Source organism: Telopea speciosissima, chromosome 7, assembly GCF_018873765.1.
Source record: "Telopea speciosissima isolate NSW1024214 ecotype Mountain lineage chromosome 7, Tspe_v1, whole genome shotgun sequence".
NCBI classification, from domain to species: Eukaryota; Viridiplantae; Streptophyta; class Magnoliopsida; order Proteales; family Proteaceae; genus Telopea; species Telopea speciosissima.
The window spans coordinates 50245514-50269067 of NC_057922.1; the positions used below are offsets into that span (position 1 = coordinate 50245514).

The 23554-nt window shown below is 39.2% G+C and overlaps 1 long non-coding RNA gene across 1 annotated transcript; it reads left to right on the top strand.

The window, feature by feature from the left end:
• The first annotated feature begins 199 nt into the window (after positions 1-199).
• On the top strand, positions 200-13101 carry LOC122669560. The gene is made up of 3 exons (XR_006334043.1): positions 200-265; positions 794-884; positions 13014-13101. It is a non-coding gene; the product is annotated as an uncharacterized LOC122669560 (long non-coding RNA).
• Positions 13102-23554: the final 10453 nt, after the last annotated feature.

A 23554-nucleotide genomic window follows, 5' to 3' on the forward strand; every position in this document is an offset into this window, starting at 1 on the left:
AACAGGAGAGAGATCCACACCAGCAACAACAGTGCAGGAGACGTTGCGAGGAGAGATACCAAGAATGGAGTCAGGACAAGGATGAAGATAGCCATCATGATCCTCGAAGACAATACCAGCAATGCAAGAGGCACTGCCAGCAACAAGAGCGAGACCCAAGACAGCAGCAACAGTGTCGGAGACGCTGCGAGGAGAGATCTGAGGAGTGGGATCAGGATGAAGATAACCAGCACGATCCTCGAAGACAATACCAACAATGCCAGAGGTGTTGCCAGCAGCAAGAGAGAGACCCAAAGCAACAACAACAATGCCGGAGACGCTGCGAAGAGAGATCTGAGGAGTGGGGTCAGGATGAAGATAACCAGCACGATCCTCAAAGACAATACCAACAATGCCAGCGGCGCTACCAGCAACAAGAGAGAGACCCAAAGCAACAACAACAGTGCCGGAGACGCTGCGAGGAGAGATCTAAGGAGTGGATTGAGGACGAAAACAACCAGCGTGATCCTCGCAGACAATACCAGCAATGCCAGAGGCGTTGCCAGCAGCAAGAGAGAGACCCAAGGCAGCAACAACAGTGCCGGAGACGTTGCAAGGAGAGATCCCAAGGGTGTGGTCAAGATGGGGAAGATAATCAGCGTGATCCTCAGAGAGAGTACCAGCAATGTCAGAGGCGCTGCCAACAACAGGAGAGAGACCCTCGTCAGCAACAACAGTGCCAACAACGCTGCGAGGAGAGATCAGATGAGGATAATTGGCATGGTCCTCAAAGAGAGTACCAACAATGCCAAAGGCGCTGCCAGCAACAGGAGAGAGACCCTCGACAGCAACAACAATGCCAACGACGCTGTGAGGGGAGATATGCAGACCAGCAGCAAGAGGAAGTTAATCACACAAGTAGTAAGTGATCTGTCAAGCATGCGACTATGTAATAAATAAAGAAGAAGAGCTACTAAAAGCTCTTCACTTTTGATAAAATAATTAAAATAGTTTGTTTCGTATCAAATAAAGCCTTACTGATTAGAACATAAAAAATAGCCAATCAGTCCTACACATCAAGGACCGGGTCCTCTAATGGGAAAATTTTTGTTGCTACACTTATAGTAGGAACAAGGCTGGCATTAGGAACATCAAAGGGTCGCTTTGTCCCCAAAGCAAGGAAGAGCAAAAAGAGGGCCAGCACATTTGTGCCAAAGTGCATCATACAAGTAATCTTTCTCAGCTGAGATGAAAATAAAAATAAAAATTATAGCATTAAGAGCAAATCCAAAGGCTACTAACCTTGTTGGGAAACAGCTTGTTGAAATCAAAGTCATCAAACTACTGAGTACCGAGAAGGGACTTGAAGTATGCAACTTCTAAGCAAGTAAGATAAACCAGAAGAACAACATTAAGATCATCAAGGTCTTCAACTACAACTAGTTACCATGATCACTTACCTCAAGTTTCTGTTTTGAAGAAAGAGTGAAACTCATGTAACACACCTGGTAAATCATTGATCCGATTGTATAGCTTTTCGTATTTTTATTCATGCTTCTTAACCTTTTGGAAACAATAATCCTCCATCTCTTTCCTAGTATTGCATTTGCCATGTTTTGGAACATTCCTCCTCTTTAAAATAAATTCTTTTACAAAAATATATTGAATGAGAATAAAAAAAAATGTTATCAAGGTAGTAGGCAGAATGAAAGACCATCATGAACTAATTGTACACTACACTAGGATGAAATTAAAATACCTTAAATAGTTTACTATAAAAATGTTGCAATCACATCTTGCATGCAATTCACATGAACGCACTCATCATATCATGTGTATATATATCCCATCTATCATGCATCATGCTCACCTAATACATACACTTAAATGTAAAATAGTCATTTACACCTTAGCAAGCTTCATTCCGTCATATGCATACTCATCAGAATTTATATTTAAATTAATAGTATGCATGACCCCCCTCCCCACTCCCCATTATTAAGGTTAATAAAACTTTGGAGTATTGCACCCTCCCCCCTTATAAAAATTTTGTCCCAAAAATTTGTTCTCACCTCAATCGCTAAACAACTGGGGATAATTGGATTGCATATCCTCTTCTAGTTCCCACTGGGCTTCCGATATTGCATGAACAATACTGCCACTGACCAATCCATCCTAGGAGCATGCTGCTGAACCAACTCCCATGCAAACTGGGTAGAAAATGCATTGGATCTAGAGGCCTTCCATATCACTCTGTCATGATCCCTATGATAGAAATATTATGTGGAACACTCATGGAGATCGATGAGCATACAAGAATTACAGAAGTGTTATTGGCGTACCTGGATCCGTGGTTGTGGCAGCCGAATTCTTGACAATCCTTGTCGCACACGAACTGTTGGTTTGGTCGGCCCTCTTCAACACAACCTTAGGTTTTCTTAGGTTAGTCACTTAATGGGCCAGTGACAACTATTTATAGTGGTGATGGTAGGGACCAATCCTGCATAAAAACTAGGGTTTCCTTCCCATTAAGGAAATAACACTTTAGGTCCACACATAGTAACTGGACTCATACCATTAAGATAGCTCCCATCAACACAACTAAATCGGTTTTGTTAAAATAAAGTGGGACTATGCCAGCCCACCTTATGAAAATCTTACAATCTCCCACTTGGGCTGCATGTGTCACAAGTTTTGATTTTGAAAATCTTTTAAAATGACTCTCCTGTTTAGACAAACTGATTGTGGCCACAAAAGACAGTGTTGACTGGAGTACACCTTAAACCTGATGCCTTGATCTGAATGAAACTATAAACACCCAACAATGCAGATCATCACATCTAAAGAGACATGGGACCCAACACGTCAAAGTGCTTATGGCCTCACCGACTTGGGTTGTATAGTATGAGAGTGTGGTATGGAAAATGCATGATATAATGATCAACATGCCAATTTCCAAAATTGGTCCAGGCTCGAAAAATCGAATGAGCCCCATGAGACAAACGCTGAAGGTCACATTTACCATAAACGTCGCCCAAACGCAAACACTTCACATAAGGAAGCTCGTTGAGAATGGGTCCGAATGTCCCAACATACTAGTACATGTCCTTGAAACCGAATGAGGCTCTCCTAGTGAATAAAACGTGCGTGTATTTACTGAAAGCCTCAAATACCATAGGAGACAAATACACCACATAACCTCAAATATTTGAAGGAGGTAAATTATCAAGTGTATACACATAAACAAATGGCCATAATAAAGATGTATATTCTCGAGAATAAAATGTCACAAAAGGACAAGAATGTGAATCAGTTGCAACTGTATACATAAGTAAAACTCCCACTAATAAAATGCATCAGAAGAACTAACAAGTTCCATATTACTAACATACTCCTGAAAACTTTTGAAGTTAAGTCCTTAGTGAGAAGGTCAACAATCATACTGTCTGCAATAATGTACCCTACTGAGTTTATGATTCATAAATTTTCTCTCTGACAAGGAAGCATGAATATCAAATTCCCTAAGTTAAAAAATTCCTCAGCCATAGAGCCTAAACAGTGACATCATAACAAGCCACAAATTCCTTATTTGTATGTGGAAAAGCAGTCAGTGCCTGTTAGACACTGTTCTAACATATAACACCATCTGCAATCACAAAACAGATATCTACATATGGTCTTTTAGGTCATCTTAGCAGTTACTTAATGTGCTACTCCAAGATTAAGCAATATCACTCCATATGTATTCTTGAAGTCACATTAAACTACCAACATTAGATGCACAAAGAGTATTATTCACCTGAGTTCACTGAGTGTTGGTAAATCTGTTTTCTTTCATAAAAGATCTTTTGAAACAAACCAAGAATGCACATAGTTCTACTACGGTGAATCTTAATGCCTAAACATAAGAGGCTTCACCAAGATTTTTTTATCAAAAAAATTACTACTGTTCTGTCTCAAGTAGAAAGGTAACATTATTACTTGCAGCAAGAATATCATCACTATAAAATACATGAAAATATTATCTAACTCCCACTGATCTTTAGATAAATGTTGTCAAACTAAGACAATAATAACTGAATAATATACCATACAAAAAACGTTTTAAGTATTTTATCTCTATTTAACTCAACTTGTATGACATAACTAGTAATTTACAATATATTCACAAAACACACTCACACTACTATAAGAACTGGGTGTAAACAACACAAAATTCATGTGAGTGTTCTTTAAAGCTCATCATGAACAACGAATCTTTTATTTACAAGTGTAATGAGTTTCTGTTCCTTAGCACTTTCAATCAAAATGATACTTTTCTTGATGGTCATGTCCATAATGTATATTATGACTATTAGACATAACCGATTTGACTCCTCCCACTTTTCATAAAGATCTACATTTTCAATGGAGCTGTTAGCCAATGGCTTGGGAGGTTTGTCAACTCTAAAATGGCAACATCCATTCTCATTATAGCTACAAAAAAAACATTAAAGAATTCATTTCATTCTCTAAATTGGAACCATTCAAGATTTTGATGGAAGATAATTGGGAAGTTAAAGCTGGTAACATGATCACACAAAAATTTATCAAAACAAACAATATGCAATAACTGAAGGCATAGCTATATCCCAATAATATGACTAAAACTGATTAATTTGGGCTTATTAATCAGATTTATCCCAATTTTATTTTCAGTAATTGTAGGAAAACATAAACTGGGGAGAGATCCAGCGTCATCAGGGTCACACCTGCGGTGGTAAGATCGCCCAACACGCAGTGGAATCTCTCACATGCAAGGCGAGACGCTTAAAACAACACCACTCTAAAGATTCTGACACCTATGGTGGCAAGACAAGAACCTCTAGAGCTGCAAAGCCCAAAACGTCACCCTCACACCATCAAGCGAAACCGACCAAATGAAGACTCACCTATAGTGGCAAGAGCACATCATTCGTCATATAGTTTCTTTGATTGCAATCCATCCGAATAGTCAATGATGATCTCACAATCCAAGTAACTAGCCCACTGAGTGGAAGCTTAATCACTTAAATCATGAACCCAATAGACTTAGATTGCTACTGAATGCCCATTTTATTTCAATAATTTCCATCAATATCACTTTTATCATAAAACACACATAGCCAATATATATCCAATATATTTACAAAAATGTCACCTAAATTAATCTTTTCATGACATTTAGAATTATCATAGGATGTCAATATCAAGAATATGCTACATGCAATCCCTCGTGACGAAACCGAATGTCACAGACTTTATAACACCGATGAGCAAGTCAAAATACATCAAATTGACTAAAAATTCATGAAAAGCCAGTGTAATGCATCCATCACCCATAGTAGGGCATAGTAGGATAGAATTCTATCTTCCCATGGTGATACCCTAAGAAAGCTTCATATAAGATCTAAAACCTGTTCACTTTTGAACTAAACAACCTTGTTCAAATCTGTCATAAACCAAAAGACCAAAATCGGTCAAAATCAAAAGACCATATAGGCAATGGGTCTACTAGCCTTAAAAACAAGTCAACGATGCCGGATTATTGAGTCAACCCAATCTAGTGGAATACGATGACAGAAAAACCAGTGAACAATAGTAGGACTAACAGGTCAATAGATTCATAGTTATGACATTGTAGAGGTTCCAAAATAATAGCTGTAAGCACAGAAAGTAATCCACAAATGTTTATTGATAAATAATTTTCAAGACCAGAAATGATATATAGTACCAATCAACAAAAGCGATTTCTAGAAAAGAAGCAAATACAATAATCATAAGGTCATATCTGAAATTCAAAAATTATTTCAATAGATTAAAATTAAACCGTATGATTTCTGATTCACTGCCATAAACAATTTATGATGAAAGTATTTAATCTGTAACTTTATAAGCCCTAGCTTACTACTTTAATGATCCAAAATCTCAATTAGATGTGAGCCTCTTCATGTGCATCTTGTATAGGAGTTACAAAAAATTAAAATTTCAAATCCTTCACATATTTATAAGAATGCCTAAAATAAACTTATGGGATATAAAATGATGAAACATGTGGCAACAATATCCCCTCAATGGCAAACTTGTAAATACTAGACATTAAAGATTGTGTTTTTCTAAATGTCACAAATAATCAAAAGCATACATCACTGATTATAATACCTCATGATAATACAAAATGCCACGAGTTCCTTATGTATTATAATACACGTGGTCTTACTTCCTGCCTTGTGACATACTTAGATGTCACAACCTTAATGGCACTGAATCCACACTTAGAATAGTCCATAAATATGATGCTACATATTGTATATGTATGTGACATAGCATGAGGGAAAACAAAGCATAAATGATTGACCAATTAAACAACTAATATGCACCAAAATTTACTTTATGTATCCAAACAACACCTTAAAAGGCCAAAGGGATACTTAATGCAACCGAACAGACCCTTATGTGGGAGTTTAATTTAATGTCTCTCAAATTTAGAGTATACTTTAACACGTTCCTGACACTGTATGGAATATTAAATTACCCTTGACTTAAATTTTATACTCCCACCGGTCCAAGGTACTCTTAAATTTAGGATAAAAATGGTTCAAAAATGGCTTAAAAATAGCCTTAAAATAATTTAGAATTCAATTTTGCTAAAACTGTTTCCACATTAGAAATAATTCAACCAATGGAAATTTCTCTGAAATGTTTCCATGAATTATATCAACAAAAAAATTACTCCTGTAAATGGAATGAACCAAATCATTTTCTACAAATAATCCATAGTCTGAATTGAACCAAAACAGACAAACTGTTCCAAAAACTGAACAAAGTTCATTTCATAATTACATTGTCTCACTGGTCGAACCATATAACCGGTTCAGAGTACATAATTTCATCCTCCCACCGGTTCGACCAGTCAAAATGATAATACGATAAACATGGCATGAAATGATGATAAGCCTTTAACAAAGAAAATTAATACAGGCTTATATTCATATTACACATTTTCAAATTTAATGGACTTTATAATAATAATAAGCCACTAAAAAACCGAATGGGCTCATTTTATTTTCATTCAAAAGTCCTCTTTAGGCATGTAACAAATACAATTGGAAAAAAATTAAGTATTACTATGCATAAAAGTTCCCTATCATGCCAATTCCAAATATAACGAGGTACAAATCAAACACTTAAAGTGTTCCTATTGGAAACACCACAATGTAAAGGCATTGCCTCATGGTGACAATAACAAACAGTTACGAGATATGCATCACATATTCTCCTATTGTTACAATGTATAACATCAAAGAATTTGTACATTAAATCGGTTTCCTCCAGATTTTATCATCATCCGAAGAGTAACATTCTGGACAATCACAGATGTCGAACCATTTGTGGCCGGTAGCACTTTGGAATTATTAAATAGGATTTCCTTGAATGTTGAAACCTCGAAATGAAATCTAGCAGGTCTCGATGTCAGGCTTTCCGGGCCTGCCTCGAAACTAAGATTTAGAACCTAGCTTGTTGAAACCACAGAGAAGGGTAACTTTAGCTTGGAAAGTTAACCTTTTATCTTTTGTAGGACGACGTGTTTTAATTAAATCGGTTTTGGCTTCTATTCCTTCATATCTCATGAGTTGTTTTTCTTTTCCTGCTTCCGTGTGTAGAAACATTGATTCAATTTGTTTGAATTTCTGGAATGATGGTTCTTTGTCTAAGAGGAAATCTTCACTTATCTCTTGGAACACCTTATGCAACCCTTCCTCTGTGGGAGGACTTTGTTTTAGGAAAGCTAAAACCCATAACGAAGCCTTGCTCCTCAAACTAGGATGGAACCTATTGACTAATGATAAATCTCTATGGGCAAGAACTCTCAAAGCAAAAAAAATTCCTAAAACCTCCCTCTTTGACCCAAAGACCTCTATGTGGAGAGGTTCGTGGACTTGGAACAGTGTCCATGGTATTATTCCTATATTAAGATCCTTTACCATCAAGAAGATTGGAAATGACAAGATATGTTTTTTGTGGACTGATCCTTGGATACCCTCAATCTCTCAATTTTCCCTCCTTCTAACAGCCTCACCTATGGTGTATCCTAAAAAGGTTTGTCTCTTCACTAGGTCCTCCAATTGGAATCTGGACTTAATTAAAAGATCTACTCTTGCGTTTCTCCCTAACATTATGAATAGCACTCTTTCAAGCTCCAAAGATTCGTGGTGGTGCACTTTATCGAAAGATGGTAAATTTAATACTAGAAGGGCAGCTTCTTTTCGCCAATCTCTCTCCTCTGATCATAATTTATCGCTTTCCACTTGGTGGAAATTTTTTTGGAAGCTTAATTTACATCCAAATTTTAAATTTTTTTTCTGGCGTGTATTACATTCAGGGCTTCTGATTAAGGATACAATTTCGAAATGGAGTCAGATCGATTCCACTTGTGCTTTCTGTGACACTTGTGTCAAGACCCACTGTCATATCTTCCTCGCCTGTGAATGGGTTAAACATGTTTGGGCAGTTGGTCCTTTGGGTCTAAGAACAGAGTTTATCAATCACCCCTCTTTGGAACAATTCTGCATTTCTACCATGATGAATCACAAGCTTGAAGTTGGTCCTTTGAGTCTAAGAACAGAGTTTATTAATCACCCCTCTTTGGAACAATTCTGCATTTCTACCATGATGAATCACAAGCTTGACAAACCTTCTCTGACATTGTTTTTTTCGGTTTTTATTATAACTTGTTATTTTATTTGGGACACCAGGAATTGTATGATTTTTAATTCTGCTAAGCCTAACCCTCTGTTGGTGTTGAGGAAGGTGGAACAATGGATGGCCGATTTGCGTATCTACACCCCCCCTCCACAAATCTCCCCCTTGGATGAATTTAATGATGATGTTACTTTCTTTTTTCCTGCTTTACCTATTTTAGATTTTCCTATTTTGATATGTGCAGGACACCACCCTAGGAGCATAGGACCATCAGGGTGGGCCTAATACATTTTGCTAAGGTGCAAATTTATTTCCATCGTAGCAGGGATCTTATTTCCAAGCCCTTTTTTAGAACCAGAACTTTTTGGTCTTCTCAAAGGTTTTGAACAGCCACGAAGCTGGGTTTAAAGATGAAAGAAGCTTGGTGCTATCACAAGATGACCTTAACCGGTCTTCTTCCATCTCCATCCCAATCTCCGTGGCCTTCGAATATTTTAAACTTACTAGTGCAGGTGACGGACATTTCAATGGAAGTGTCTTTTTGTTATTGTAGCAATACTAATCTAACAAACCTTCTGTTTTTCTAGGGTGATAAAGCCCTAAACACTAAAACCTGTTTTATCTTTAATCTCAATATAAATTTTCCCTCGGAGTAATATAATTTTGTTTTCTCTCATAAAAAAAAAGGATCATAGAAGGTATATCATAAGCTGGAATTTCTAGAATACCGTCATTACTTCTAGATGCCTTAACCTATATGAAATCTTCCTAATTGAAGTAGAGCCACATTAACTATTGACGCTTTCTAAAGGTAATCGTATTGCTCAAAATTTCACGAAATGAGATTCTTGGAATCTTAAAGAGCTTGTCTCCATGATTCCGCAAAGGAAAGGTATGTAATTTTTCAATTCTCTTCGGAGAACAACATTGCGGCTTATTAACGTATATGGAGTTCTTCTCAATTAGAAACTCTAATACGGTTTTGTAATTGATTTCATATGGGATCTCTTTCCTAAATTATCTATATCACATGTGAGGTCTATAGGATTTGTTTCCTATTAGGACTATTATCACATGTGCATCACATGTGCATCACATGTAAGGCTTCAACCATATCCTCTAGGGTTTCCATACCCTCTCTCTCTCTCTTGTATATATATATCTATTATGAATGATCAATAGAAGATACACAGAATTACAAACCATAATATGGTATCATCTGTCGCTACTCGAACGAGTTAGCGATCCTGGACTCTGTTCTTCTCTTCTTCGTCTTCTACAATGGGTGACGGCAATGAGGTCATTAATCCTCTTCCTGCCCCTGCTACCCTTAGCAGTCCCTTTCCTCAAGCGCATCACTACATCTCCATCAAGCTCACATCCAAGAACTATTTGTTTTGGGAGACTCAAGTTGAGTCGTTTCTCCTGGCTAAAGATCTCTTTGGTTACCTTGATGGCTCCACAGCCTATCCTACTGACATTACCGCTGCTGCTGCTTGGCGTTGCCAGGATACCAATTTGAGCTAAACACCCATCAAGTTGTCAATGAATTAACACAATAGATGAAACCAAATTATATTCTCTATTCTTTTTTTGAATTAATTTGCAATGGATGAATTTTAGTGGCCCAAGAAGCACCAAAAGAAATCACTCAACGAAGCTGTGGAAAGGGAAAGCGTTTTTACCCCCATCAAGCTGATGAGAGAACCACCAGATAAGGCAATGGCAAAGAACCCCCTCTCCTTCATTGATATCTCACATAATTCAGCTATATAGTCAGCCAAATCGGTGGCAAGTGCCTCCACATTTTCATGAACTCTCAACTCCCCTCCCTCCTTGGGACCCCAGACATTGCCATTGTTCTTTAGGAGTCTATGAATCAAAAGCTGATCCTACAGTGTGGAAAACAAAAATGTTTATCTGACAAAAATCTAGTTAAGAAAATTTTATAGTCTGAAATCAAAGGCAAATAAAAATCAAAACCAGTCTTCGAACAAATGTAGCAGAAAAGTTGATGATTGTAAGATAGTTAAAGAAATGCTAGAAAGCCTAAAACTTCAAAACCACCACTGGATTTATTGAAATAGAGAAAGAGACAGCCATAGTCTTTCGACCCACAAAATGAAACCAAATTGAAAAACCTTATTCCATAAACTCAATATAAGATAAACCCCTAAAATCCATTTTAGGGTAAAGCATATATGACTATTTACTTCTAGATAAAATAAAATCCATTTGTGATGCAAATGAAGCAGGCTTGGTGGGTTATGGGGCTGGACATGAGGAAGGTAATAGTGGGAGTGAAGCAGCAGGAGCTGTGCCCACTGTAGTTTATGGGACCACAAGTGAAACAAAAACAGCTCCCCCCAACCCCTTTTGTTTTCTATAAGGCATTGTGGTCCTAAAGAACAAACATTAAAACCGGTTAGAAGGTTCACCACAGGTACCACTAGGCTTTACAAACTAATTGCCTCATTGGCTGTTAATTGAGCCCTTAGACTTTAGACTCTCCCACATCTCTCACCCACTTGCATTTTTTTCTTTTTTCTTTTTAATAATTTTCAACTAATCTGTAGCATGAGAAGAAGCTTCTTGCATCTGCAGTTGTAGTGAGCACTGTTTACTGTGACACTTGTTTCCAGCAAGACTTTTGTAAAATGTCATTCAATTTTTGGAAATGTGGATCTATGTAACTCAGGATCCAACCATACCAAATGTACCCTCTCTCACACCCACAACTCCATATTTATCCCCAGTCTTCCACCAGTTCTCCCTCCCCTGCCACCCCATTACGTTTGTTATTTTTTTAAACGTAACCCACCCTTGTTACACATGAATAACAACCAAAAAAACTTAATATTAGATTTTACCATATTTCGTAATCATAATCCTTAAAATTAAGAAAAATTAAAACTCCACTTAAGCTATATATATATATATATAGAATAAGAGAACATCATGAGTACGACAAATATCAATATTAGACTATATATATGTTGAGAAAATTGGACCCGAAGCAGGCAGAAAGAATGATAGCATTCCTGTTCACACCACATATGATATCATGATATCATTACTGTCTCACATACGTTGTCTGATTGTAACCTCCTACCTCAATTATCTCTTAAATAGGAGGAAAGGATCTCCAACAGGTGCTTAATTGTACGGATTGGGATACCCAATCCCATTGACTCGTGATCAGGTTCCCGTAGTTGAAGCCATGTGACGGGCACTTCTTCTGGATGAGGCGACCCTGCATTGTAATGGGAAGCTGCCAAATGTTCACCTTAGATGTAACAACGGTAACACGTACACTAATTAAGCACCAGTTCGGCATTATAAATAGACCCACACCCTCACCCGTTCTCTTCACCCAGCTGCAAGCCTCTTTTGTTATGAACATGGAGATCAAAGTAACAAAGTTATGTTCCCTTCTCTTTCTCCTTTCCCTCTTCCTTCTCTCTACTACCTTGTCTCTCGCTGAAGTTGAAATTAAGGAAGATAATCAGCACGACCCAAGGAGAGAACATCAAGAATGCCAACGCCATTGCCAGCAGCAAGAGCTCGACCCCCGCCAGCAACAACACTGCCAACGACGTTGCGAAGAGCGAGGGTGCAATGAGGAGCTCGACAACCAGCGTGATCCACGGAGAAAGTACCACCAGTGCCAGAGGCGCTGCCAGCAGCAGGAGCGAGATCCACACCAGCAACAACAATGTCGAAGACGCTGCGAAGAGAGGTCTGAGCAGTGGGGTTGGGATGAGGATGAAGGTAATCAGAGTGATCCACGAACACAATACCAGCAATGTCAGAGGCGCTGCCAGCAACAGGTGAGAGACCCACAAAAGCAACAACAGTGCAGGAGGCGCTGCGAGGAGAGATCTGAGGAGTGGGGTCCGGAGGAGGAAGATAACAAGCACAATCCTCGAAGACAATACCAGCAATGCCAGAGACGTTGCCAGCAGCAGGAGAGAGACCCACGCCAGCAACAACAGTGTAGGCGACACTGCGAGGAGAGATACCAAGAGTGGGGTCTGGACGAGGATGAAGATAACCAGCGCGATCCTCGAAGACAATACCAGAAATGCCAAAGGCGCTGCCACCAGCAAGAGCAAGACCCAAGACAGCAGCAACAGTGCCAGAGACGCTGCAAGGAGAGATCTGAGGAGTGGGGTCAGGGTGAAGATAACCAGCGCAATCCTCGAAGACAATACCAACAATGCCAGAGGCGCTGCCAACAGCAAGAGAGAGACCTAAAGCAACAACAACAGTGCCGGAGAAGCTGCGAAGAGAGATCTGAGGAGTGGGTTGAGGATGAAAACAACCAGCGCGATCCTCGCAGACAATACCAGCAATGCCAGAGGCGCTGCCAACAGCAAGAGAGAGACCCAAGGCAGCAACAACAGTGTCGGAGACGCTGCGAGGAGAGATCCCAAGAGTGGGGCCAAGATGGGCAAGATAATCAGCGTGATCCTCAAAGAGAGTACCAGCAATGTCAGAGGCAATGCCAACAGCAGGAGAGAGACCCTCGTCAGCAACAACAGTGCCAACGACGCTGCCAGGAGAGATCAGATGAGGATAATCGGCGTGATCCTCGAAGAGAGTACCAACAATGCCAAAGGCGTTGCCAACAGCAGGAGAGAGACCCTGGACAGCAACAACAATGCCAACGACGCTGTGAGGGGAGATATGAAGACCAGCAGCAAGAGGAAGTTAATCACACAAGTAGCAAATGATCTGTCAAGCTTGCAAGTATGTAATAAATAAAGAAGAGCTATTGAAAGCTCTTCGTTTTTGATAAAATAATTAAAATAGTTTTTTTTTCGTATTAAAGAAAGCCTTACTAATTAGAACATCAAAAATAGCCAATCAGTCCTACACATGAAGGACCGGGCCCTCTAATGGGAAAATTTTTGTTGCTACACTCATAGTAGGAACAAGGCTAGCAGCAGGAACATCAAAGGGTCGCTTTGTCCCCAAAGCGAGGAAGAGCAAAAAGAGGGCCAGCACATTTGTGCCAAAGTGCATCATACAAGTAATCTTTCTCAGTTGAGATGAAAATAAAAATAAAAATTATAGCATTAAGAGCAAATCCAAAGGCTACTGACCTTGTTGGGAAACTACTTGTTGAAATCAAAGTCTTCAAACTACTGAGTACCGAGAAGGGACTTGAAGTATGCAACTTCTAAGCAAGTTAGATAAACCAGAAGAACAACATTAAGATCATCAAGGCCTTCAACTACAACTGGTTACCATGATGATCACTTACCTCGAGTTTCTGTTTTGAAGAAAAAGTGAAACTCATGTAGCTCACCTGGTAAATCATTCATCCGACTGTATAGCTTTTCACATTTTTATTTTTGCTTCTTAACCTTTTGGAAACAGTAATCCTCCATCTCTTCCCTAGTAATGCATTTGCCATGTTTTGGAACATTCCTACTCTTTAAAATAAATTCTTTTACAAAAATATATTGAATGAGAATAAAAAAAATATTCTTTATCAAGGTAGTAGGCAGAATGAAAGACCATCATGAACTAATTGTACACTACACTAGGATGAAAATAAAATACCTTAAATAGTTTACCATAAAAATGTTGCAATAACATCTTGCATGCAATTCACATGAACGCACTCATCATATCATGTGTATATGTATCCCATCTATCATGCATCATGCTCACCTAATACATACACTTAAATGTAAAATAGTCATTTACACCTTAGCAAGGTTCATTCTGTCATATGCATACTCATCAGAATTTATATTTAAATTATTAGTATGCATGACCCCCCTCCCCATTATTAAGGTTAATAAAATTTTGGGGTATTACACCTCCCCCCTTATAAAAATTTCGTCCCAAAAATTTGTACTCACCTCAATCACTAAACAATTGGGAGTAATTGGATCGCAAATCCTCTTCCAGTTCCCACTGGTCTTCTGATATTTTGGGGAAAAAGAGCTTTTATAAATAAAGAATCGAATTACAGATAAATTACATTCTTTGGTATTTTCTGCCTTTGGCATCTTCCCCCACCAGGTCGGCGAGAGCCGGAGAGAGGCAAGATGGGCTAAGAAGGATCTCCTAGTCTAAGTGCAAAAAACTTGCCAGGTAATCCGCATAGAAGTTGGCCTCTCTAACAACATGAGTAAAGGTGGAACAAGAGAATAGTTCACTAAGGCTCAGAACAATACTGCCACTGACCATTCCATCTTAAGAGCATGCTGCTGAACCAAATCCCATGCAAACTTGGTATAAAATGCGTTGGATCTGGAGGCCTTCCATATCACTCTGTCATGATCCCTATTATTCAAACACCTGCTCATAGGGAGAGTATTCCACACATGCAAGAGATCATCTAAAATTTTGAGGATTGGATGCCACTCACCGTCCCTTAAGATGGTATTCACAAGTGCCATATGATCCGAATCTATGCCATAATGAATGTGCTCGTTCAAAGTGTTAAGAAGATGGATATTGGAGAAGGGAAATTCTGACCCCATTGTAGAGTCTCAGGGTGGGGGAGTGGTGCACCAAGGGGGAGATCCTCCTTAAGAAGAGGTCCCCTTTGTTTCTGTTGATCGAGTTGATGGTGGTTCTGCAGTTCTAGTGGATGCTATTGTGGTTAGGAGTCCTTCTCTTCCTAACATCGATGTCCTTCCTGAGCCAATTCAGTCGGGTAACATTACAAGAATCATTATTCCTCAACATTATTATGAATAAAGTCTAAAGAAGTTCTGATTCGCCCATATTGGTTGGGTAAACTTCCACTTTGTTTCTTTGGATGATCTTAGAAAGTCTGCGAAGGATTCTTGGAATCTTAAAGAGTGGGTCTCCATGATTCTGCTACTAAAAGGTATGTTATTTTTCAATTCTCTTCGGAGAATGGCATTGCAGCTGTGCAACGGAGGAGCCTTATTTAGTTCAGAGGTCAGTTGATCATATTCCAGTGGTGCAAGCCAGACATTAATATCCATGAAGATAATGTCTCAACTAAACTCATTTGGATCAGGATTCCAAACCTCCCATTTGAGTATTGGCATGAGGGAATTCTCCTTTCTCTAGCCAAGACCGTGGGGAGGCCAGTGGCATTAGAAAGCCGCACTCATCTAAAAATATATTCTTCTATTATGGAAATGACTACCAATGCAAAGATTACGCGATCGCCTTCCATTTAGTGGAGCTTCATCTTTGGAGAGAACTTGAGAAGAAAACTTAGAAGTCCCTTTCCTTATGTGGAAGCCTGAATCAAGGAGATAATTTGAGAAGGGTTGATTCCCCTCAATCGGTTTTGCCCAACATTCTTGGTAAGGAACCTATGCAATCTGATGAGGATGGAGAATCCCATGATGATAAGGAGGGATTGGATGGGTCTCAGATTGGGCAGAGCTCTGAAAACGGTTCTGGTGGGGCGGTTGGTCAAGAAGGGGAGGATGGTAATGAGGAAGCTCCGGGTTGAACTAATGGCCTAGAGTCTAGATCGATGGAGGGGGAAGAGCACTCCTCAAATGATCAGTTGTGTTAAGAAAAGAACACCCAGGAGTGGCGATTTGCAAAAGAAAACGAAAAATAGAGAAGACACACAACGCACAACACCTAAGATTTACGTGGTTCACCCCCAAAATGGGAAGCTACATCCATGGCCGAGCAACAGAACAGATTTCACTATCTTTGAATGTTACAAAATCTCTCTTACAACCCTCCCAGAGAAAAGAACATTATATAGAGAAGCCCTAACCCAGAAAGTACAAAATTGCCCCTAGAGCCCAAACAATACCAACTAGTCCGGGTCGAACCAAAACATAACATATGTCTAAAAACATATCAATTCAAAGGTCTCGACGAGCTCTACACAACACATAGCCATTGGCGTTGACCATTTTCAAGGAAGAAAATGGGTGAAGGGAGAGGGTCCTAATCCGTTTTTGAGCAAAGCGTCAACAGTACATGCTCTTGATGACAAAATCAGTTGTTCTTTTGTCTTTGCCCTTCGACTGTTGGCACAGGCATCGGCCAAAGAGGGGCAAGTTGTAGACACTGAAATTTTGCCACCACCCCTAGCAATGACGATAACGGGACACGGATAGAAGATATCACACCCATATCCCTTAAAAAACCCAAAGAAGCCCAAAAAGGCCCAAAAGAGACCAAAAAAGCCCATTAGGAGCCCAAAAATGCCTTGATGATGTCATAACTAAAGCGTGGCGTTGTGTAGGATTACCACGGCGCCATGAAAAGGGATCCACGGCGCCGCGAAAAATCCATGCGGCACTACAAAAAGGACAAATGTCATCTTCGTGACGTCATCCGCGACGCTGTGGAATTGTTATCCACAATGCTGTGGAGGACCCTACACGGCGCCGCATTTTGTGGGGTACCCCTATAAATAGGAAGGTCTCCCTCCCCCATTTCAAGGAAGAAAGGGTGAAGGGAGAGGGTCCCAATCCGTTTTTGGCCTTTCTTCACATCCCCATTCAAGCCATTTGAGTGATTTCAAGTTTCCCTCTGAGTTATTGGTAGATCCTTGGATTACCCTACTTGAAGAGCGAACATTCCCATCCCTATGTGAGCCGTTACTCCGTCCGCATATGGATAACATAAATCTCCTTAATATAACTGTTATTCTGTCGATGTGCGGGTAACAAGAAGTCTTTTCATAAGTCATTATTTCGTCTAAAGAACCGGTGATGATTCAACCATCCGTCTCCACCTGAGCCAGGGGATCATCGACAGTCAAGAATCTTTGTATAAGGTATAATCGCTGCATTTTATTTTGGCATAATGTAGTCTATTGTGTTTTCTGTTTTAGTGTAAATATTGTAAATATCAGTATAATAAGCATAATGTAGTTGTCATGTGAATATGCGATAAAGAGAGAATATTTGATATTTAGTATCTATAAAAAAAAAAATGAATAAATAATCGGGCAAGGTGGGGTGCTAATACCTTCCCATGCTTTTAACCTGACCCCTTACCCAATCTCTGGTCAGACCATACGGAATCACGTAGCCCATTTTTGCTCATATTGGATAGAGCTACACATATTGGGTCCTAGGCCCTAATCCTAGGTGGCAACTCCATCTCTTTTGATATAAAGCATGATCTCAGATGAAGATGTATCGAAATGATACGCCATTCCACCCCAATGACAGACTTTGTCACCATAAGACTGAGGAACCCTCTCCAAACCCGAGAGGACCGCGGTACTTACAAAAAGAACGAGAATTGATTTCAAATTGGAAAGCCATATTGGTTTAACTGTTCATGATGACATGAGAGTAGAAAATTTAGTTGTAAAAAAAATCAGTTTTCTCCTTGATTTTTATTAGGATAAATCCGTATTTTTGCTCCCTGACTTTTACAAAGCAACCATATTAAAACACGTATTAAACACATACTGTATCATTGTCGTACGCGTTTATTGCTTCGGAATTTTGAAAATGTATTATTACCGTATGAGCCAACTAATTATCGTACGTATCTGTTCCCGTATTATTGTTGTACCCGAACTTAATTGCTAACACTATGGTTTTACCATCAGAAGGGTTTTTTTTTTTATAAAAAAGGGACAGGTTTTTATACACGGTCGTGCTTTCAACCATTAGATGAGCATGACCGTGTATAATACACGGCTTCTCATCCCAAACCAATGGTTGATAGTACGGCCTTGCACCATACACAACCGTGTACGAAACCTTTTGCCATTAAAAAAATAAAATTAATTAATTAAAAAAAAAATTTAAAAAAAAAAAGCCAAACTAGTGGAGGCCTGGAGGGTCTTGGAGAGACGTTGGAAGGAAGTAGTTAATATCTCTTTGTGTCATTAAATTCAGTTATTTTCAAACCTTCAAAAGCTTATTGCCTATATCATCGTCGACATCTTCTTCTTCCTCCCCTGACCTTAACAAGGGAATGACACTTGTGGCTCATAGCCGGTGCTGGACAATCTCAGAGCATCCTTTGGGTCATATGTGCCGCCTCCATTAAAACCAGATAACCACTGTTGGGTTTTGTCCTTACCGGTAAGTCTAGTTTTACTAATTTACTCTCTTCTATGGTTTTTTTACTCTCTTGTACAATCCAGTTAAAATTTTCTCTTCACTAGTGTTAATTTGCAAGATCTCCTATTGGTTTTGGTCTTTAATTGCTTGAACAATGAATCATTTAGAAATTAGTTTCTGATTACCAATAAATTTCTTTCATTTTTTTTGGGGAAAATAATCTAGAAATCCATTTGGTTCCTTTTAGGTTGTTTAGTTGAGCTTTACTTTGATTTCAATTCTGAAGTTTTGAAGGAATGGGCAATATAATCGGATCATTTATTTCCGGCTTTGCTAAAGTCATTGGCAATCTATTCGGCACTCCCCTTGACTTCCTCAGTGGAAAATCTTGCAGGTACCAATCCATCACAGCCCTTTAATTACTCTGTTGTTTGTCACCAGATCTGCTTTTGTTCTATTTAATTTCTTCAAAAAAATGACTTGTTGCACTGATGATCATGATTTCATTGATGGGTTCCAACCTCCATGTAATAGAGGATTCCACACGAATCGTTATCCCCTCCAATTTGCTACCCGCTCCAATTCCTTACATAGGAGCAGAAATGATCACCCTACCCCCTCCCCGAACACACTGTCAAGGTGGGATAAGGTGGTCATTTCTACTCCTATGTGAGGAATTGGAGGGAATTGGCGTGGGCAGCGAATTAGAGGTGATAATTATTCGATTCGACACTCATCTCATTGATTAAGTTACAAACCTTAAATAAGTAAGTAAAATAATTAAAAGTTAATCCAAAAAATTAAAAAGAAGAAAGTGAAAAGTCTGCATGTCATTCGTATGGGGATTTTTTTGGTATGTCAAAAGATAAAATGTGGTGGAAGACTTGGGAGTTCAAAATCTGTGGGTGGTTGTTACCCAAAAAAAAAAATCTGTGGCTGGAATGCGACTTGGTGGCAATGGTGACAATCAGTTTATTTCAATTGTATTCCTTGGTGTGTACGCCAAGATTGGCTCTCTCTTCAATCTTTTTGGCTTCCATTGAGTAGAAAATTTTTTATTTTTTCGTAGTGAATCATTGAGTTGAAAATTACATTGTTATAGAAAAGCTAATCCAATTACGGATTATTTGTCAAAATCAGCAACAAAGAATAGACTATATTTTGTGTCACAACCCTTCCTCCTGTTGTTAGAGAGTTGGAGGTCGATGCTTTGAGAAGACACCACTTTCGGATGTGTTTTTAGTTTCTTGTTTGACGGATTGTCTCTCCTCCATAGTTGGGAGTTTCGACCTTGGTCTTTATTTTTTTGTTTTTTGATGAAACAAAGTGTAATCACACAAACCACACATCAATCCCAAAAAGTTAATCGACTTTTGGGACCGTGGAATGACAGATATACACAACACACATCACACACACACACCCGATGTGAGACTAAACCCACACACCCCGACCTTGGTCTTTGTTGTTGTTCTGTTTTTTTTTTCCTGTTAATTTTTTCAGGATGTATATTCTTTTTCTTCTCCTAAGACAAAGGTTCTTTTAGCCCCAAAAACAAAAAGACAAAATGGGGTGGGACCCCCTCCCCTCTCTCTCCTCAAAACCACTTATCTTATTTGTAACCCTATCCCTCCATCGCCTGAATTAGTATTCAGGCTCAGAGGAATCCTTCTCGCAAGAAAAAAATAGACAAAATACCACTGATGTGCGCATAGCTTCCTTTATATGAAATGATATTTACATAATTTTATGAAACTTTCAACTCATTTTAAATTTGTCCACTTTAGTGTTCCTTACATATTTAAATTTGACGCGCATTGAGACAATTTGGATCTTCTACTGCCGAGCTGCCCGGCAGGACCGTGCTGCCTAGACACGGCGAGGTGTGCAATGACCACCTTATTCCTGCCCAAATGCCTTACCCGAGTGGAGGTAAGACGTGGTCATTGCATGCCTCACGATGTCTGAACAGCACGGTACTACCGGGCATATGCATTGCAAGAACCCATTCATTATGCAAGTGTGTTCAAAGTTAATTCTATTTTGATGTGTATATTATTGTTGTGCAGCTCAGTTTGTGGGTCAACATGGGATCTCATCTGTTACATAGAAAACTTCTGCATTGCCAATCTACTGAAGTTGCTAATGGTTTTGGTGCTTTCCTACATTGGTGAGTTTTTATCTCTTATCAGATCTATAAGTTCTCTAACTTCTAAAGAGGAAAATGTTTTCAAAAAGTTAAAAACAAATCACTTAATAATTTTTCCTTCTCCTCCTTATGGATGCAGTTCTTTTATTCTTGTACCTGCTATACAAAATTGGTATATGTGGTTGTGTGGGAAGGAGTCTATGCAAAATGGTTTGGTCATGTTTTGTTTGCTGCTTTTCAGTATGGGAGTATGGATGCACATTCTTATGTGTTAAACTTAGAATGTTTAAACGGATTATTAATAGAGACCATGTAAGGGATAAAGAAGATCACAAGTTTATAGATGACCGGATTTTCGACCGAAGCAGGTCGTACCATGTACCGAGATCTTTAGAACGACGTCGATCACGGGAACACAGAAGAATACAGTTAGAGAGGTCATTGCGGGCGAGGAGCCACCGCAGGATACGAGTTGGGATCAGCAGAGGTAGTTCAGTATACAGGAACAATGGAAGCCCAATTAGGGACACAGTTCATCACAACATTAAGGTAACTCAAATGTCAAAATTTGTGCATAAAGGTACTAATTCCGGTCATCGGATTTCCCGGAAGAAAAGGAGATTGTGACTATTGGAGAAAGATCCTTGAGAAACATATTTATGTTGTCTTAACTCAATTCATGACTTGGTTTTTTTGGTGAATGATTAATATATTCAACGAAGCGCAAAAAATCTCCCCCCCCCCCCCCTCCCAAAAAAAAAAAACAGAGAAAGAAAAATAAGAAAACGAAGGGGAAGCAACCGGCTTCCATTTCTTGCGAAAAGGCACAACTTGAAAACCATCTCCACCTGCTGCAAGATCACCCCCACCGTCTGATTCACGAACAGAAGACTTGAAGTGAGGCTTCACAGAATTGCAATTTGTCGATGAGTGCCCAAAGACTTTGTAATGAATACACAGAGGATGTTTCCAATTGTTATTGGTGAAGCCTGATCTCAATTTTAATCTAGAGAGTATTGTGGTGTTTCTTCAGCGGGGTGTTTCCCCTTCGAAACGAGTTTAAGTGGCCAAAAAGTGTATACAACAGCACTGAAGGCCCTTACACTTGAAAAGCTCGTTGAGATCTTCGATTTGATATGTATTTCGTCCTATGTTGGTTTGCATCTCAAACCAATCCAGGTGGGTTTCTGGAGGCATTTTTGTACTATCGTGGGTTAGGGTTTTCCTATATATTGCGGTTATCTCTTTGAAAGATGTGTGAGAGGATTTATATTTGCTTCACAAAAATAGTGGATTCGGACTACGCGAGCATCTATGTACGTGATCGGGTCCCACAAAACACGACAAAATATTTTCAAGTAAAACTACATATAATCTATCATTTTATGTGAAAGTAGGTTTTGCATAAACCATTTCTAAAACGGTACTGGTTTCAAACTCCGATCCGACTATCCACAGACAATCTATATCTTGATGTTCCCCAATCGGACAGTGGTGACCATGTTGAGCAACTCTCTCACTCACGAAATGTTTGTGCATTCCCAAAACACCGGCTTTGACTCTCTTGAATCTTAGTCATTGATGATCCAAAGAATGTGGTCACATTTTGTGGTGACGAGGTCCTCTCAGGTATAGGGTCTCGGTGACGCTTGTCTATCCCATCCTACATCTGACAGTAATACATGAGGGAATCAACAAAGAAGATTCTTCGCCAATGCATATCATAATGTGCACTCACATTCGTACCCTGGCATCAACATGTCTAGGCATAATGAGACATGTTCCTTTCCGACATGTAGTCAGTCCTTCCAAATCTCAATGTCCTCAATCTCATACGGAGATTGAAGAGATGAGGAAGATTCCCTATGCATCTACAGTAGGGTGTCTTATGTTGATGGACACATAAATCCAATAATCTTCCACTTGTACATCAAAACCAATTTTCCATACATTTTAAACTCATATCCTCCATGTGTTTTTCAACCACTTCAGGAGACAAACCCTTTGTCATGCATGACAGAAAATCCACGTCTGGGATGGTATATCTAATGGGTGGAGGTGTCATTGTATGGAAGAGTACAAAATAGAAATCGATCTACAGCCGATTCCCATTTTTTAAAAAACACCTTGCATCATGTGATGCAGCAAAATAAAGTGTTTGCCTATTTGTGTTAGGAAGTTCCTAACATTCTGGAGTAGTCCCTGACCTTGTCAAATGCCCTATTCCCTTGTTATGTGACAATAAATGGGCTATTACCCAAGCTAAGGAGCCTAGGGCTCATCAGAAGAACAAGCACGTGCAGCGGAAGTATCATCTCATCAGAGAGATTATCCAACAAGGTGACATGAGTATCTCCAAAGTGGACATTATTGAAAAATCGTTCATTCTTTGGGGTGAACCACGTAAAATCATTCTCTTGTGTGCTTGATTTCTCTTTCTCTTTGTTTTCTTCTGTAAAATTGTCATTCTACTACGTTGTTTTTCTTACACCAATCATATCTGACTAGTTGGTAGAACAGTACCCCACCCTCATCTTCCACGTAAATGTGATCCAGCAACTCTGAATTGTCCACAACCTCATTGCACATCCTCGTGAAGGTGAGACGATCTTGTGATGTATGGGATAAAACAAAAAACCCCTAATTAAGGTTTTTTCATGACTTACATCCAAAAAAAAAAACAAAAAGTAAGCCATGAAGATAT